At 46.7% G+C, this 15,969-nt stretch overlaps 1 protein-coding gene across 3 annotated transcripts in view; it reads left to right on the forward strand.

Moving 5' to 3' along the window:
* The window catches only part of GAS7 (growth arrest specific 7), a 288,280-nt gene that overhangs the window by 86,465 nt on the left and 185,846 nt on the right, over positions 1–15,969 (forward strand). The window contains exon 1 of one of the 3 annotated variants that reach the window (XM_063799747.1): positions 601–712. The exons of 1 other annotated variant lie outside the window; for it this stretch is intronic. The gene's annotated coding sequence lies outside the window, so the exon portion shown is untranslated. Of the gene's footprint in view, positions 1–600; positions 713–15,969 lie in introns of those variants that run through there. One more of the 3 variants, XM_054671054.2, reaches the window with a different exon arrangement.

Raw genomic sequence — 15,969 nt, forward strand, 5'->3', positions numbered from 1 at the left:
CCCCGTCCTAATTTATGTCTTTTCATTTGGGTTAATGCTTTCCACATTTAGGTCTGGAGATTAGCGTGTGGCTCATTGATGCAACCACCAAAACCCCAGTGCCAGCTTGGGTCTGGCACAGAGAGGCAGCCAGACAGACAGACAGACAGAGGACAGCTTGGAGCATGACCCCCAGCCTGTTGGTCTGCAGCTGCCCTAGCCCTGCCAGCCACAGAGGCAGAGCGAGGAGGCAGCCCTGACTCCTGGCTTGCCAGAGAATCATTCTCATGCCAGTTTCCTGTGAAGGACACGCATCTTGGAATGGCGTGAAGAGGAGATTGCCCCAAGCCTGTGACTTCTCATTGAGGAAACTGTGTGTCGGGAAGTGAGAGGCACAAGTTGTAGGGTGTGGAAAAATGCGATCTCTGTGGCTTTCAAAGCTGTCACACAACACAGTGTGTGTGTGTGTGTGTGTGTGGTTTTTCTCTTCTCTTTAGAACAATAATATTACCTTTGTTGCTATGGTGTTGTTATGGGGGTGGCTAATTGGACACAGCCCTGATGCTGGCTGGTGTGTGGTGTCCATAGTGATTATCAGACGGCAGCCATGGGACCTGCTTTGATTTTCTTCCCTGGAGTGAGAAGCAGTCAGAGGATCACTCGGTGGCTGTGTATACCCTGCCTTTGGTGGTGGCACCCCAGTCAGAAACGGGACCCTGAAGCTGGGATTTAGGTAAGGGGAGGACCTTTCCAAGGCTCGTTTACAGCTCAGATTTGCAGAGGACCAGGTATTTGGGAACTCCGCTTCTGAAGAACCAGATTGCAGGGCAGGGCGCAACGAGGGGCCTGTTGCATCTTGGGAGCACAGGGCTGCGTACTCTGGTAACCTGGGCCCACTCACCTGGCAGGCACTGGCTTCCTTCCCGGTGAGACTGTAGCATTGACGGAAAAGTGCATGGTGGCTCATGCCTGTAATCTCAGCACTTTAAGAGGCTGAGGCAGGAGGATTTCTTGAGCCCAGGAGTTTGAGATCAGCCTGGGCAACATAGGGAGACCCCCATCTCTACAAAAAATAATGAAAGAAAAAAAAAAAAAGATTAGCCAGGCATGGTGGTGCATGCCTGTAGCCCTGGCTACTCAGGAGGCTGAGGCAGGAAGATCACTTGAGCCCGGGAGGTTGAGGCTGCAGTGAGCTGTGATCACACCACTGCACTCCAGCCTGGGCAACATAGCAAGACCCTATCTTGAGAAACAAAAGAGGCAGAAGTGTGTTTGGTCAGTATGTATACCCAAAAGTATATCTGTTAATTTTATACTTATCAAATAGGTAATACATGCTCAGGTCTGATATCTGAAAGGTACAAAAAATGTAGAGTGAAAAGTTGGTCTCCTTCCCATCCCTGTCCTCAACCTATCAGTTCCCTTCCCCAGTGGCAAACAAGTGATCAGTTTCTTGTGGGTACTTCCAGAAGTAGTCCAGGAATTTCCAAATATGTTTCATTTTATTTTCCTTAACCCAGGAAACCGTGTGTCGGGAAGTGAGAGGCACAAGTTGTAGGGGGCGGAAAAATGCGAGATCTGTGGCTTTCTGAACACAGGTATCCCCTCTGTACTTCTGCATCTTGCTGGTGCTACTGATGCTTTTTGTTAAATCATATAACATATCTTGGAGTTTAGTCAATAGAAAGAGCTTCCTCCTCCTGTTTAATGCCTGCCCCACTCATTTCACCAATGGGCATAAAGGTTGCTTCTAATCTTTCTCTGTTACCTTTACCTGTTGCTGCTGTGGATAGCCTGGTATATCCATCATTCTGCACGTGGGTGAGGGCCTCTGAAGGGCAAGTTTCTGAGGTTGAAAGGTTGGAACAAAGAATATATGTGTTTGTAGTTTTGACAGAAAGGGCCAGATTGCCTCTAACAAGACTGTTCTAGCTTACACTTCTGCTAGCAGCGAGTAGGAGTGCCTGCTTTCCCACAGCCTTGCCAGCATCGTGCACTTTCAGATTTTTGTTAAATTTCTGCATGGAAAAGTTTGTCTTTACTTTCTGTTGAATTTCTCTCCCATGGCTCCCCGACTCTATTGCAGCCTCCTATGCAGGCAGTGAGTGGATGGGGTCCCTCTCTGCTTCCCTGGGCCATAGGGAGTGGACCCTCAGAGGACCCTCTGTCTTGCAGATCGTTGGGTGGACTTGGTCTAGCCTCTCTGCAGGCCAGTAGGTTGTTTTACATATAGATCTTAAGGGAAAGAATCCTTTGCAACACTTGAATTTTCTACTTGTGATGACACTACTGGACTCACTTTTCTCTTTTCTTTTTCTTTTTTTCTTTTCTTTTCTTTCTTTCCTTCCTTCCCTCTTTCTTCCTTTTCTCTCTCTTTTCTTTTCTTTCTTTCTCTTTCTCTCTTTCTTTCTTTTTCTTTCTGTCTTTCTTTTTTCTTTTCTTTGTTTGTTTTTGAGATGCAGTTTCACTCTCATGGCCCAGGCTGGAGTGCACTGGTATGATCTCAGCTCACCACAACCTCTGCCTCCCAGGTTCAAGCAATTCTCCTGCTGAATTCAGCCTCCTGAGTAGCTGGGATTACAGGCATGTGCCACCATGCCCGGCTAATTTTGTATTTTTAGTAGAGATGGGGTTTCTCCATGTTGGTCAGGCTGGTCTCGAACTCCTGACCTCAGGTGATCCACCCACCTCAGCCTCTGAAAGTGCTGGGATTACAGGCGTGAGACACCGCGCCCGGCTAGACTCCATTTTCTACATGCTACTCGTATTATCTTTTCCTACTTCCCTCCTCTCTCTCATCTCCATCTGCCCTACCTTGCTCCTGCCTGAGTCTTCCTCTTGTTTTCCAGTGTTCTGTGTCTTCTGCCTCTCACTTTCCAAAGATAGAGTCTTTTCAGTGAAAAGCCCCACACATGGGCAAACACCCCTGGAAAGCATCCCTCGCTGTGTGTCTTCGGTCACGTGCTCAAGGATGCATCCACGGTGGAATTGGATGCAGTGACAGCATTTTTCTCCTCCCAGGTTTTTCTAAGTCAGGGAGCTAGAGGTGAAGCTGTAGCAAAGAATGCCTGGATAGATGCCCTCAGGCAGCACAGCCCAGTAGAACTCTCTGAGGATGGCAATGTTCTACTTTTGTGACGCCCAGTACGGTAGCCACTAACATGTGGCTGGTGCAACTGCGGAAGTGGTTCTTTCATTTGGATTAATTTATATTGAGGGGCTGTATGTGTCCACTGACTACCATATGGGAGAGCACAGGTCTAAACTGTATGCTTTTAGCATGAAAATAAGAGTCTAAGAAGCAGAGTGTATCTGGTCTAGGTTTCCTCAAGTCGAAACACGGCAGCAGTTCTTCATCAGGGTATCCAGGCCCCATGACCTGGTCCAATTTTGGAACTCCCGAATTTTGCCTATTGGAAACACAATTGGGGTTAGGCTGCCAGACCCACCAAGGAGGGTCGCAATTCCCTTGGAATATAGGCCTCCCTTGAAGACTTATTTATTTATTTAGAGACGGAGTCTCGCCCTGTCTCCAGGCTGGAGTGCAGTGGCGTGATCTCGACTCACTGCACCCTCTGCCTCCTGGGTTCAAGCGATTCTCCTGCCTCAGCCTCCCAAGTATATTTCTGTTTTTTTGTTTTGTTTTGTTTGTTTGTTTTTTTGAGACAGAGTCTCACTCTGTCACCCAGGCTGGAGTGCAGTGGCACAGTCTTGGCTCACTGCAAGCTCCGCCTCCCGGGTTCATGCCATTCTCCTGCCTCAGCCTCCCAAGTAGCTGAGACTACAGGTGCACGACACCACGCCTGGCTATTATTTTGTATTTTTAGTAGAGACGGGGTTTCACTGTGTTAGCCAGGATGGTCTCAATCTCCTGACTGCGTGATCCGCCCACCTCGGCCTCCCAAAGTGTTGGGATTACAGGTGTGAGCCATTGCACCTGGCCATTTCTGTATTTTTAGTAGAGACGGGGTTTCACCATGTTGACCAGGCTGGTCTCGAACTCCTGACCTCAAAGGATCCTCCCATCTCAGCCTCCCAAACTGCTAGGATTACAGGTGCCAGCCAAGACACCCGGCCCCCTTAAGGACTTTTGATATCCATAGATGTACACAGCAGTTACTGACCTACAAGTTGTGGACACCAAAGCAAACTAGCCCTGTCTAAATAGAGCATCTTGTGTTATTTTACTTTTTAATCGACGCATAATGTTTTACATATTTGTGGGGTAGATGTGATATTTGGTTGCATGTATAGAATGTATAATGATTGATAAGTCAGGGTATTTGGGGTATCCATAACCTTAGCGTCAGTCATTGCTGTGTGTTGGGAACAAACATTCTTCTAGCTGTTTCAAAATGTGTGATATATTGTTGCTAACTATAATCCCTCTGCTCTGCTATCCAACTTTAGAACTTGTATCTTCTGGCCGGGCGCAGTGGCTCATGCCTGTAATCCCAGCACTTTGGGAGGCTGAGGCGGGCAGATCACTTGAGGTCAGGAGTTCGAGACCAGCCTGACCAATATGGTGAAACACCATCTCTACTAAAAATACAAAAATCAGCCAGACGTGGTGACACGCACCTGTAGTCCCAACTACTTGGGAGGCTGAGGCTTAGACAGGAGAATTGGTTGAACCCGGGAGACGGAGGTTGCCGTGAGCCAAGATTGCGCCATTGCACTTCAGCCTGGGTGTCACAGCGAGACTCCGTCTTAAAAAAAAAGAAAAGAACTTATATCTTCTGTCTAACTGTATGTTTGTACCCATTAACCAAACTCTCTTCATCCCCCCTTTCCCACACACCCTTTCTAGCCTCTAGTTAACTATCTACTCTCATCTCCACGAGAGCAACTTTTTTAGCTCCTACATCTCAGTGAGAACACTGATCTTTGTCTTTCTATGCCTGGCTTATTTAACTTAACATAACATAATAACCTCCAGTTCCATTCATGTTGCTGCTAATGACATGATTTCTTTCTTTTTCATGCTGAATAGAATTCCACAGTGTATATATACCGCATTTTCTTTATCCACTTGTCCATTGATGGACACTTAGGTTGATTCCATAATTTTGCTATTGTGAATCGTGCTGCAGTAAATGTGTGAGTACAGGTATCTCTTTGATATCTTTTTTTTTTTTTTTTTTTTTTTTTGAGACGGAGCCTTGCTCTGTCGCCCAGGCTGAAGTGCAATGGCACAATCTCGGCTCACTGCAACCTCCACCTCCCGGGTTCAAGTGATTCTCCTGCCTCATCCTCCCGAATAGCTGGGATTACAGGCGCCCACCACCACGCCCAGCTGATTTTTGTATTTTTAGTACAGAGGGGGTTTTACCACGTTGGCCAGGCTGGTCTCAAACTCCTGACCTCATGATCCACCCGCCTCTGCCTCCCAAAGTGCTGGGATTACAGGCGTGTACCACCGCGCCTGGCCCTGTTTTTGTATTTTTAAGTAGAGACGGAGTTTTGCTATGTTGGCCAGGCTGGTCTTGAACTCCTGATCTCAGGTGATCCACCCGCCTTGGCCTCCCAAAGTGTTGGAATTACAGGCGTGAGCCACTGCTCCTGGCCTGATGTCTTTTGATATCCTGATTTCTTTTTGTTTGGATAAATACCCAGCAGTGGGATTGCTGGATGGTATGGTTGTTCTATTTTTAGTTTTCTGAGAAGTCTCTGTACTGGTTTCCCCAGTGGCTGTACCAATTTGCATTCCCACCAGTAGTGTACAAGAGATCCCATTTTTCCTCATCCTTGGCAGTATCTGTTATTTTTTATCTTTTTAATGATATTTTTTATCTTTTTAATGATAGCTGTTCTAATGGCTGTCATTAGCAGCAACATGAATGGAACTGGAGGTTATTATGTTACCTTAAGTTAAACAAGCCAGGCATACCCGTTCTAACTCTGGAGTAAGATGATAGCTCGTTGTGGTTTTAATTTGAATTTCCCTGGTGATTAGTGATGTTGGGTATTTTTTTATATGCCTGTTAGCAATTTGTATGTCTTCTGTTGAGAATGTCTATTCATGCCCTTTGCCTACTTTCTAATGGTTATTTTATTTTTATTTATTTTTATTTTTTTTAAATTTTTTTTGCTGTTGAGTTCCTTGTATATTCTGGCTATTAGTCCCTCGTCAGATAAATAGTTTTCAAATATTCTCTCCCATTCAATAGACTGTCTTTTCACTTTGTTGATTGTTTCCTTTGCTTTGCAAAACCTTTTTAGTTTAATATGGTCCCATTTGTCTATTTTTGGTTTTGTTGTCTGTGCTTTTGAGGTCTTAACTGTAAAATCTTTGCCTAGACCAATGTCCTGAAGTGTTCTTTCTAGTAGTTTTATAGTTTCGAGCCTTAGTTTAAGTCTTTAATCCATCTTGAGTTGATTTTTGTATATGGTGAGAGATAGGGGTCCAGTTTTATTCCTCTACGTATGGATATCCAGTTTCCTCAACACCCCTGATTGAAGAGACTGTCCTTTCCTCAATGTGTATTCTTGGTGCTTTTGTTGAAACTCAGTTGGCTGTAAATACATGGATTTATTTCTGGATTCTCTGTTCTGTTCCATTGGTCTACGTGTCTGTTTTTATATGAACGTCATGCTATCTGGTTACTCTGCAGTGCAATTTTTAAATATCTGAGCTAAATACAAATACAGATCCTCCAAAATCTGAAACTTTTTCAGGACTATATGATGCTCAAAGAAAATGCTCACTGGGGCATGCATTAAATAGAAAATCACAGTGCATGGTAGACATACTTGACAGCAATAAGTTAAGCATACCCTGAGAACGACCCTGTGTGGTAGATGCACCAGAATGTGTGTGTGGATTTCCATGCTAAAGAATCAGGCAGTGGCCAACTCAGAGATTCATTCCTTACCTATGAGAAACATCTGAGCCCTTGGCCCGTCCAGTGGAACACAGGCCATATGGAGGACCAAGGCCCTTTCTTTTGGGTTAAATGAAGGTTGCCAGGTGGAGGTTGTTAGGGAGAGGATGCAAAGCGAAAATGCTCTATAAACTGCATGCTTCAGGCAAGTGCTTGCAGTTCTCCTGCCTAGCTGGCCACGCTGGGCCATGTGGTTCTCCAGCCCAGCCCGCCACTGGACTGTGGTACAGTGATTCTCTTGCCCAGACCCCCTCTGGACTGTGGTAAGGTGGTTCCCCTGCCAAGCCCTCCACTGGACTGTGATAAAGTGATTCTCTTGCCCAGACCCCCTCTGGACTGTGGTAAGGTGGTTCCCCTGCCAAGCCCTCCACTGGACTGTGGTAAAGTGATTCTCTTGCCCAGTCCCCCACTGGGACTGTGTGTAAGGTGGTTCTCCTGCCCAGCTCCCACTGGACTGTGTGTAAGGTAGTTCTCCTGCCCAGCCCGCCACCACTGGACTGTATATAAGCTACTTCTCCTTCCCAGCCTGCCACCACTGGACCACTCTGTATGTAAGTTTCCCGCTGATAAAACCCTGTGTCTCACTGGCTGGCTCTGTGTCTCGTCTTTGGCCTCTTGAACCTGGGGCCGTTCCTGTAAAGGTTAATGGAGGCCCAGCAAGACAGACACGTAGAACTTCACCTTGTAGTGTTATGTAAGATGAAGTGTGTTAGTTTCCCATTGCTGCTGTAACGCATGCCACAAATGCAGTGACTTAAAATGCATTTATTTACTCATAGTTCTAAGGATCCAAAGTCTGAAATGAGTCTTACAAGGCTAAAAATTAAGGTGTCGGCAGGGCTGGTCCTTCTGGAAGCTCCAAGGAGAATCTGTTCCTTCCTGTTTTCATCCTCTTGAACTCCTTCCTTGGCGCCTGTTTCCACCTTGGTGTAAGGAACCACCTTACCACAGTCCAGTGGGACTGTGGCATCAGCCTCTTTCTTCTTTGACCTTGTCTTCCTCTTAGACCCTTGTGATTGCATTTAGAACCTACCCAGATAATCCAGAATAACTCCCCACCTCAAAATCCTTAACTCAGTCATGGCCTACAAAGTCCCTTTTGCCGTATAAGGTAACATTCACAGGTTCTGGTGATTAAGATGTTAATATATTTGGGGAGGCACTTTCAAGCCTACCACAGCGGGTACCTTTTAATAATTGAAGAAGAGCAGGTTTGTGTGAGAGGACGTTATTCGCCAAGTCGGTCACTCCCCAGGAGTTGCTGGAATTGGTTAAGTGATCTTTAACTAGAGGCTGGGAACGGTGTGTGGGTGGGAGCGAGGATGAAGAGAGGTTGAGCTATTCATGTTGAAGGTCTAATGCTCTAAAGATGCAAATCTCAAATCTCCTAAGGAAGGTGGAAAAAGTACAGAGATTCAGACTCTATCCTGCTTCCGTGAGCCTGGACCTGTGTGTTCTTCATTAGCTCTCCCGGTGATTCTGATCCTCAGCAAAGTTTGAGACTGTTGAATTTTAGACATGGTCTTGGGGATTATCGGTGTGCCTGCACATGGGATGTGAGACTTCTTGAGTAAGAGCCAAAGCTGGGCTGCAGACAGGTGCTGGAGAAGATCAGAGGAGGGGCCGGTGTCTGCGGAGGAGCCGCCACCTGAGCCACACCTGGAAGGTAAGAGAAGGTGTGGCCTTCCCTGAGAAGCAGGGCAGGTGCTCCAAGCAGAGGGAGAGGCCTTACCAGCAGCACCGAGGTAGGAATACACATGGCACGTTTGGGGATGTGGAGGCCATTTGAGACCAGAAGATGGAGGAACCGGGAGTTGATTTGACAAGAGGAATGTTAGTAGGAGTAACCTGCTAATGTTTGCAGGGTTGACTGGAGGGCAGAGGTAGGATTCTGTTTATAGTACTTCCCAGAAGGAGAGGATAAAGGCCCCGCCTGGGTGGTGGCAGGGATAATGATGAGAAGGTGATGGTTGTGAGAGACTCGAGAGGAAATACGAACATGGCAAGGTCTGGCAGTCCACTAACACTTATTGAGCAGAGTCATCGGGCAGATGCAGGAGGAGGAGCTGGAATGCAGTGGTGAGTAAGACTACCCAGGTCCCTGATCTCACGAGTATACTTTGGGGTGGAGAGGTGGGGTAGAGTTGGGGAATAAGCTGACAGACGCAAACAAGAAAGGCATGAGCTAGTGATACGTGCTCTGCAGAGTTACACGGGCTCATGCGATTGGGAGGAAGTGGGTGGCTTCTTTGGATTGGGAGCTTAGGGAAGGCCTCTCTGGAGCGGTGACGCTTAAACTGTTGTCTGGATGACAAGAAGCAGCTGGCCACAGGGAGGGGAAGGGGAACAGCATTCCAGGCAGAGGTGACAGCAAGTGCAAAAGTGTGATGCAAGATCAGACCTGCCTCATCCTGGGAATGCTAGAACAGCACAGTCCAATAGAAATTTCTGCAGGGACAGGGATGCTCTAGGCCTGTACCATCTAACATGGTAGCCACTAGTCACGTGGGACAGCTGAGCACTTGCAAAATGGCTAGTGAGACCGAGGAACTGAATTTTATTTGAGTTTGAATAAGAGTCAAAGCTGGGCTGCAGGCAGGTGCTGGAGAAGATCAGAGGAGGGGCCGGTGTTTGTGGAGGAGCCGCCACCCGACCCACACCACCTGGAAGGCAAGAGAAGGTGTGGCTTCCCCCTAAAAGCAGGGCAGGTGCTCCAAGCAGAGGGAGACGCCTTACCAACGGCGTCAGGTAGGAATACGCATGGCACGTTTGCATTCTATTTGAGTTTGAATTAATTTAATTTTAACTTTAAATAGCTGTATGTGGCCAGAGTCTCCTGCATTGGATAGCACAGAGCTAGAAGGTCAGGGTGGCTGGAGGGGAAGAGCAGAAAACAGTGTAAGGTGAGGTAGTCAGAGGCAGGCTTTATTGCTTTATGAATTAGGGTAAATGGTTTGGGTTGGTTTTTCTAGGAGTAGTGCAAAGCCTTGGGATGATTTTAGTTACAAGGTTGACATAATTTGATGGATGTTTTATAAGTTCCCTCTGGCTGCAATGTGAGAATGAATTGGAGGGGATGAAAAGTGGAACAAGAAGATCATCGTAATAATGTAGGGAACAGCATGGCAGCAGTGGAGAAGGAAAATGTGGATGGATCAGGATGTTTTAGAGATAGAACTGATAGGTGAGAGGAATTGGATGTGGAAGGTGTGTGGACTTGAGAATCCTAGATTTTGGGGTGTAAGCAACAGGATGATAGATGGTGGTACCATTTATTAAAATGAGTTATGGAGAGCAGGTCTAGTTTTGTTTTTGGAAGTGAAGAAAATGAGTCATTAGATTCATTAGATTCCTCCTGAGCATCAGTGTAGGGATGATAGGTAGCCAGGTGGCCATGGGTCTGGAGAGCTGGAACAGGTCAGGGCTAGAGATATTAATTTAGAGTCATTGGGAATAGAGAATGTCTGAAGCTATGGAACAGGGTCAGGCCACTACAGGGAGTGAGTAGATAGAAAAGAGGTGGGGCAGGAGTGAGCTCTGGGCACTGTGACATTTAAGAACACACAGAGGATGATCCAAAAAGGTGACTACTTGAGAAAACCCATGAGATGTCATGGGATCCCAGAGCAGTCATGGTTTCTGGGAAAAGGGGACATTGAATGTTGCTGGCTGGCCAACGACTCTAGAAGAGAGACAGATGCCCTTGGATTTGGTGACAACATGGAGGTCACTGGTGACATTGTGGAGAGTAGGCTCAGTGGAGTGGGAAGGAGGGAATTAGAGGTAAAAGATTCGAAGCCGTGACTACAGGCAACATTTTTGGTGAAAATTCTTTCTGTTAGGAGAAGAAAATGAATAAAGGAATGGAGAACTGGGGTCAAAGGATATATTTATCTTTAATTTTTTAAATTTAAAGATAGGTATTATGTGCTGATCGGTAGAAAGCAGGTAAGTTGCCTTTGGTAGGAGGAATTACTGTTGTGGGAGGGAAGGCTGCGAGCGTGGGCTCTGATGTGGGTAGGATAGGATGAATTTGGGCTGTGGGTTGATGAGCAGCTACTGTGGGTTCTATGGGTTTGCTTCTTTTTTCTTTTTTTGAGATTTTTTGAGATGCAGTCTTGCTCTGTCACCCAGGCTGGAGTGCAATGGTGAGATCTTGGCTCACTGCAACCTCCGCCTCCCAGGTTCAAGCAGTTCTCCTGCCTCAGCCTCCCTAGTAGCCGGGATTACAGGCATGTGCCACCACACCCAGCTAATTTTTGTATTTTTGGTAGAGACGGGGTTTCTCCATGTTGGCCAGGCTGGTCTCGAACTCCTGACCTCAGGTGATCCGCCCACCTCAGCCTCCCAAAGTGCTGGGATTACAGGCGGGAGCCATCGCGCCTGGCCGGGTTGTTCCTATCTTTCTAAGTGAAGTGTGAGACAAAACATTTCCCATCATCTGAGAAATGAAATCGTTGTTTTGGAAAATGGAAAACAATCTCACTGGGCAGCTAGAGTAGGGTCGCTAGATGGCATGAACTGTGCTTCTCAAATTTAAATGTGCAAACCAACCACATGGGGGTTGGTTGGTTTGTTTGTTTGAGACAGGGTCTTACCCTATCACCCAGACTGGAGTACAGTGTTACAGTCACAGCTCTCACTGCAGCCTCTACTCCCCAGGCTCAGGTGATTCTCCCACCTTAGCCTCCTGAGTAGCTAGGACCACAAGTGTGCACCACCACGCCTGGCTAATTTTTTTAGAGGAGGGGTTTTGCCATATTGCCCAGGCTGGTCTCAAACTCCTGGGCTCTTAGCAATCTGCCCACCTCGGCCTCCCAAAATGCTGGGATTACAGGTGTGAGCCACTACGTCCGGTCAGGATTTGTTAAAATGCAGATTCTGCATTTCTAACAAGCTTCTAGGCGACAGGAATGCTGCTGGTCCCTCCCTGGATCCCACTCTGAGGATCAAGATTCCACAGCCCTTCTTCAATGGGAAGTTTAGGAAGAGACAGTTTCCTAAAATGTGTCCAGGATATGCCTAATTACTCGCCCATTGAACATTCATTTGGGGCAGAGTAAGCAAGAGTTGAGTGCCTGTTTGGGATTTGTGACTCTCCATTTAAAATGGGTCTTGTCAATGTTGGAATTATCTGGGGAACATAAAAACCCAGAAACCAAACCAAAACAAAAAACAGGGCCTGGGTATTTTGATTTTGATGGAGGTTGTGAATTAATTGGTATAGAGTGTGTCCTGGGTACCCTACTTTAAAAAATCTCCTCTGGTAATTCAGATGCTCATCCAGGCTTGAGAAGTCTGGATTTAAAATACCAGGTCAGGGGATGACCACTGGAATAGGTAGCCAAGGTAGTGTGGAGGCAGGGCTGCCCCTAGAACGGGTGGGCACTTGTCTATGTAAGCAATGTGGGTCACTCAAAATCAGCATGCGGAGGCCATTCTAGCTGCCCAATCTTGCGTAGTCCCACCAAAGAAATACTTAGTCAGCTAGCCGACTAAGAGATTAGACTACTATGCTGGAAACTCTGATTTTCATGGCTGGGACAGTAGGAATTAGTTCTCCTTGAAAATTCCAGACTCTTTGTACAAATTACCCTTAATTTAAGCTGAATTGGTGTAGCATAATTCAGGGGTCACCTTGTGCTCTCCTCTGAATTAGAAGGCTGAATCTCAGTGGTCAACAGTGGGGAAGATTCTTTTTTTTTTTTTTTTTTTACGGGCACTCTTTCTTTTCTTCCTTCTAGATTAATCAGATTCTTTCAGTGTGTTTTCAAAACTCATTCAGCTTAGATCTGGTTTGTTTTCTTCCTTGAAAAAAAATGTATTAATATAATACCACAATCTCTGAGCTAAACAATGACCCTATAGGCCCACTGTTCAGAGCTCCTTGGGGTGTCTGGATTACCTTATGCATGGGCACTATTTGGGGAGGGAGTTGCTTAGATGGTTCTGCCAGTCTCTGCTGGTCCCAGACCCCTTAGAAAATTTCATAGAAGACAGGCAGAGGGCAGGGCCCCATGTACCAGGCAGCCTGGCCAGGAACAAGGGCAGAAGCACAAAGAGCATGAAAAACTGAGAAGCCAACTTAGATGGGTCCTGGCATCCATTTGCCAAAACCCATGGTGGGAACAGTGATAGAAGTCAGGGGCTAATGCTTCTCTTTAACCAATGAGAGGGAGTGCCTGGAAGAGTCAGCCATGACTGTAACAAGGAGTTGTGGTAAAGTCCGAGGGACCCTGGGTTTTAAGTGGTAGCAGCCCAAGTCAAACCAGCTGAGCGACAGTCACAAAGTGTGGGGTGCAGGGATTTATTGGCCCTCATGAATGAAAAGCCCACAGGCGTGTGGCTGTAGGTACAGCCTGTTCTAGAGATGTGTTAGGTGGCCTCTAAGATGGCTTTCTGTGCTCCCTGCCTCCTGGTCACTCTTGTGTAATCCCTTCCCCTTGAGTGTGGGTGGGACACAGTAACTTGCTTCTAACAATAGATATGACAGAATGTCACTCCTGAGAGCAGGTAACAAATGGCCGTGGCTTCCGCCATGCTTGTTTTCTCTTGCCTGCTTGCTGGTTGGCTGTCCTAGGGAGAGACGCATGTGGCAAGAAACTAACAAATGCCTCAACAGCCTCAACATGAATGAGTTTGGAAGCAGATTCTCCTCTGATTGAGACTTATGGTGACTACAGCCCTGGCTGACATCTTGATTGTAGCCTTGGGAGAGACCCTGGGTAAGGCTCAGGGTCTGGGAAAACCATGCGTGGATACCTGCTCCCCAGAAACTGAATCCATAAGTGACCATATTTGGTTTTTTTTGTTTTTGAGATGGGGTCTTGCTATGTTGCTTAGACTGGTCTGGACCTCCTGGGCTCAAGTGATCCTCCTGCCTCAGCCTTCCGAGTAGCTGGGATTACAGGCATGAGCCACCGCACGTGGCCAAATGACTGTTGTTTTAAGTCGCTAATTTTTGGGCAAATTTGTTACACCCAGTAAATAACTAATAGAAGAAGCAAAGGCAGTGTCATCAGAAATCTCCATCTCTAGGCTTTGCATCCCTCTGTTTTAGCTTCATTTTCTAGCTTAGCAATCTTCTCAGAAAACCCTTTTTATCCCGCTTTGGAATTATGAAGTTTTTAGAATCTTTCTGACTCTAAAAACTTTCTGATTCTAAAGACTTTAGAGTCTTTCTGATTCTAAAAACTTCGTAATTCCAAAGAGGGGAAAAAAACCAGGAAAGTCACCTAGCAGCTTTCAGATGGAGCCTGGATGGGGGGTTGGGAGGTGGATCAGCCCCATCCTCACCACCTGGGCTGAGAAGGGAGCAAGGGTGGTACCCAAAGGAAATGCAAGTCAGCTGATACCTGAGGGAGGAGAACGGATGTCTACCCACAATGGTAACTGGTAAGATATGGTAGTGATGGAATCCTTGCTCTCACCTGGTTGGGATTTGAGAGATCCGGTCTAGCTCTCAGGCAGAGATGGAAGCAGGATGGTTAGTGTTAGAGAAGCTGTAGAGACCTGAAGGAATGAGGGCAGAGAGGAGACCTCTGGGAAGTGGCAGAACTGTGCCTGAACTTTGTGTGAGTCCATGTGCCTGAATCCACACAAAGGGAGAAAGATGCTGAGGAAATCAAGATGAACAGATACAGATCATTTCTTTGAGTGTCTGGCAACATGTTTTTGATCATCTGTGCTAAATAGGAGATAAGGTTGCAGGTTGAGCTAGAAATATAATGAAATCAACCACAAAAACTCAAGGATGTAAAGAACCGTGTATCAATTGTTCAGTTCAATTATATTTTAAATCCGAATAATTCCACTGAGTCTTCTTTTAACCCAAAGTTTTCATTTCCTCTTTCGGAGCCTTTAAACTCCTAATAAGGAGGATAATAGATGGATCTCAACCTCCTCTTTTCTTGTCTCTTTCCATTCCTGATCTTCTATGTAGGTGCTAAGGGAACTGGTCTAAGAAGGTAAGAATATTCCTTGAACCCATTAGGACAGAAGAGTGTTCTGGCCTTCCACTGTCCACTGTCCCTGTTATATGCTTTTAGAGATTGACACAGTCTTAAGTCTTAAGTGAATTTGGAAGAAAGGTAACGAATTACACTCTTAGGTTTTGAATATATTAGGTTGGTGAGAGGGTATACCTTGGGGAGAAGGCCAGGGCAGAGGGCACCTAAGGACTGGGACACTTAGGTGCTGCACCCAGGGTGACTAATCTTGCAAAAGTCACAGAGATTCAGCTTCCCTTTCAAAATGAAGAGTTGTATATGTACACACATTTGCATTGTTATATCTGGCTATGCCTTGCCCGGGATGGGTCTCTTTCCTATTGTGTGGAATGTCTCCACTCCCCTGCCGTCCAAAAAAAAGTACATTGGAGGAGAAATTAAGCAATGTAATTCATTCTTCACTTTCGGCACCCCCAGTGCAGGGTGCCCTGCCAGAACCACTCCAGGGCGGTGGAAAGATGCTGCTCTCGGATCACTTAACAGCATGACGCTGTTTAAACTTTTCACCGGCCAGAAAGATTTGCAAAGTCCCTGTCTGCTCTGGTTGTACCCTGCTGCAGGCAGATCTGCCTGTTTCGGCGTCTGTGGTAGAAGCCTCACAGGGCCATGTGGAACCTGTTTTGGGGAGAGCTCCCCAGGAATGCACCCTAAGCTTAGCAGTGGGCTGGTGGAACAGGCACTGTTTGGTAAATGGGTGGGCAGAGGGAGGGTTTGGATGGGTGTGTCTCCACCTCTCTATGCATTTTCTGATGACTCACAGGCTTATTACTGGAAGGGGCCTCTGAGATAGATCATTAAATCCAGCAGGCCTATTTCACAAGCATAAGGAGACAGGGCTTAGAGAAAGTCCTGCTACTAGCTAATGGAGAGCTGACATTCGGTACCCATCTCTCGCCTCCATGCCCATGGCCACAGCTCTGCCCTTCATCTAACCTGTGTTATCTGCATTCTTTCTTTTTTTTTTTTCTTTTTTTGAGACGGAGTCTCGCTCTGTCATCCAGGCTGGAGTGCAGTGGCACGATCTTGGCTCACTGCAAGCTCCGCCTACCGGGTTCACGCCATTCTGCCTCAGCCTCCCAAGTAGCTGGGACTACAGG

This window comes from Pan troglodytes, chromosome 19, assembly GCF_028858775.2.
Source record: "Pan troglodytes isolate AG18354 chromosome 19, NHGRI_mPanTro3-v2.0_pri, whole genome shotgun sequence".
Lineage (NCBI taxonomy): Eukaryota > Metazoa > Chordata > Mammalia > Primates > Hominidae > Pan > Pan troglodytes.